This window comes from Danio rerio, chromosome 16 (assembly GCF_052040795.2).
Source record: "Danio rerio strain M-AB ecotype USA chromosome 16, GRCz13ab, whole genome shotgun sequence".
NCBI classification, from domain to species: domain Eukaryota; kingdom Metazoa; phylum Chordata; class Actinopteri; order Cypriniformes; family Danionidae; genus Danio; species Danio rerio.
In genome coordinates this window covers 760,001-762,989 of record NC_141036.1, presented here as the reverse complement: position 1 = coordinate 762,989, position 2,989 = coordinate 760,001, and the positions used below count along the sequence as shown (strand labels likewise).

Here is a 2,989-nt window from a genome sequence, read left to right as displayed (position 1 = left end):
ATTTGGTAATCTTCCGGTTGAAGGTAGATTATAATAACCTTATAATATAACTTAAATATCAAAATGTGTATTAATATTACATGTTATTTATTGTCTTATTAAAAATACAAATGTATATTTACCGTGAGATTCCTTTGTGGGGGTAACCTAATGTGCAAAATGATCATAGTAAAACCAGATCATAGGCAGTATACTAAATTTGAAACGAATAATAAAATAATAAAAAAAAGCATCATGTTTGAAAACATTTCCAGCATTTCCTGTAACTAAACACTGCGTCCTGTAGGTATACAAATATAAATATATGTCAAACTTAAATGACAAATATAGTGCCCATTAAATAGTAAAAATAGTAGTTCATTGTAAATGAGAATGCAAATAAACACAATACATTTTTAATGAAACATTTATAATTTATTTATAATGCCACAAAAAAAAAATCACGCAAACATGCAAAAACCAAAAATATATATATTTATAACAGTTTTTAATGCAATAATATATTACCATACATATATAAATGATTAAAAACAATTATAATTGAAGGAAATTTATATTTTGTATTATCATTATTATATTTATTTTGTGATATGTATTCATGTCATACATCTGGTATGTCAAGCTCAAGTAAAACTGCACTGCAAAAAATCTTTTCAAATAATGCCTTTGGAAATGCCGTTATAATAAACAGCTTTCACAACAACAACAAGTCAAGTTCATGACCAATGCAAATTATGTTTATAATAACAACTTTCTGAACTTAAACATCAAAAGTAGAATAAGTTCAAAACATATTCAAGTATTTACTGAAGAATACCAAAAACAATTTTTACAAAACACTGAGAACCAAAGTGTGCTTGGTGAGTCCAGATGTTTATGCTGACTAGACTGTCATATTGCAATCCGGTTAGCATGAGGAGACTTGGGCGTGTCAGGAATTCCTGGAGGGCTCCCATGTGTTATTCCAGGTTTTGCCACTGTAAAGTATTAGAAGTGCACAACATCATTACTGAACAAAGAATGAGCGTTAGGTTTCATTTAGAAAGTTCAGTGATATTTATTTATATATGTAAAGTGTCATTAAACCTGGCACTCTTGAATTAACTGTATAATAGGTTAAACATTTCCAGCATGTTTCCATGTATTCCAAGCAGATCTGTCAGTTCTACAAACTCAGAGATCAGGATAGTAACTGCACTTCTCATTATGAACACTCTTATCCTTCTCATACATTTTTATCACCACTGATGTCCACTGCTGTAGTTTTCATTGAAGGGAATGCTGACACAAACTCCAGCAAGTTTTTTTTTTTTTAAATAGCAGAATATGGGTATTATTGGGCCAAAACCCTAAAAAATATAAGATGCAAGATTTGAATCTTGATGAACATATTGTTAATTCACTTCTTGCAATTTAAAACACACATCTCATGTTTGACTCATCAATTATGTGAAAACTACAACAGCATACTGTGCTCCACCCTAAAAATATTTCTAAATTATAACAAGTTTATTGTTTTACAAGGCTAAACATTAATTTCATGCCTGCATGATTCACTGCTTTTTACTGAAACCCATTACATTCTTAACTCAAACTAGTTGACTTTATAAAAAAAACTGCATGGAAAATGTTGCCTTAAACCCTTTATGTTTTACACAAGGTGAAACTAAACAGCCCACTTTAAATTAACCTAGAACCTTTACAATCTTCTTGGACTTACGGTAATATTTTAATTCAAGTATGGCTGTTAAGTTGTACCCTGTATAAAATGTAAGGGGTTTAAGGCAGTGGGTTTCTATACAATTTTCTAGTAAAGTCAACTAGATTGGGTTAAAGGAATAGTTCACTATTTACTCTCCCTCAAGTGGTTGTAAACCTTTTTTTAAAAACTTCCAAGTTACTTTGTGTTGAACATGAAGGAAGTTTTTGAAGAAAGCTTAAAAGCTGAAAACATTGACATAATGTTTGCAGGTTTTCATCTTTCTTTAAAATATATTTTTTTGTTTAACTGAAGAAAGCAACTCAGACATATTTGGAACAAGTGAAGTATGAGTCATTAATGACAGAATTTTCCTTTTTGGGTGAATCTCTTTAAGAGTATACTGAAAGAAATGTCCTACTCCATGTAGCTAACTTCAGCTGCATGTGTAGCCCCATAAGTACTTATCTAGAAATCAAAACAATAATCACGTTAGTCCCATTTTAGGCCTTTTATATCATATTGGCCACAGAATGGACTACTTAGTGTTGCAATGAAATTAAAAAATTAATAAAACTATGACTTACCACACAATACAAGACAAACAGTGAATTTTCAGCTCTGCCTTTGCTGTACACAAGATGAGGTTCCAGCTTCAACACTGATCTGAGATGGGCAGTTGTGCAGCTCTGTGAGGTTGTGACTGTTCAGATGCAGTGCTGTGAAGAGTTCTTTATTAAAAGAAAGTACATTCTTTTAAAATCTGTACATAATAGCAAAGAAAATACAATGATTTTAAATAATGATTAATTCTGAACAAAAACCTTACCCTTAGTCAAGCTGAATTCATATGTCAAAAGTGTCTGCATCTGAAATGAATAAAAACAGATGAGACATTAGTTAAACCCACTAAACTACTAGATACATCAGTACTGCATTAAGCAGTTGTAAAGTAATGTAAGTGTAGTCCAAAATGAGCCTTAATCTGTTTAAGATAATGATTTAAAAAACGTTGCTTGTGTTAAAAACAATCTAGCCACTTGTAATACATATGATCAATGGTAAATTTCTGAGAAGGTGCAAGGTAATCCTTGAGTTTTACCATTACCATCCTGACTGACATAATATTGGACAAAGAAGACAGCTTGTTGTGCCTCTTTACCACAATTTAGAGATGATAGATTCTTTCTTTTATTAAATAAATTGGTAAAGGCCAAATTATACTTGTAATAGTGTAAGATATTCATTGTGACATACATCAGCTTAAGTTATATTTGAGCTTTTGTTATG

At 30.8% G+C, this 2,989-nt stretch overlaps 1 long non-coding RNA gene across 1 annotated transcript in view; it reads right to left on the bottom strand.

Annotated features, from left to right (window-relative positions):
* Positions 1–392: 392 nt before the first annotated feature.
* LOC147840095 (uncharacterized) overlaps positions 393–2,989 on the bottom strand; it is a 3,174-nt gene continuing 577 nt past the window's right edge. The window contains exons 2-4 of the long non-coding RNA XR_015512342.1: positions 2,529–2,568; positions 2,287–2,430; positions 393–977 (exon numbers count right to left, since the gene is read on the bottom strand). This is a non-coding gene — a long non-coding RNA (uncharacterized LOC147840095). The remainder of the gene's footprint in view (positions 978–2,286; positions 2,431–2,528; positions 2,569–2,989) is intronic.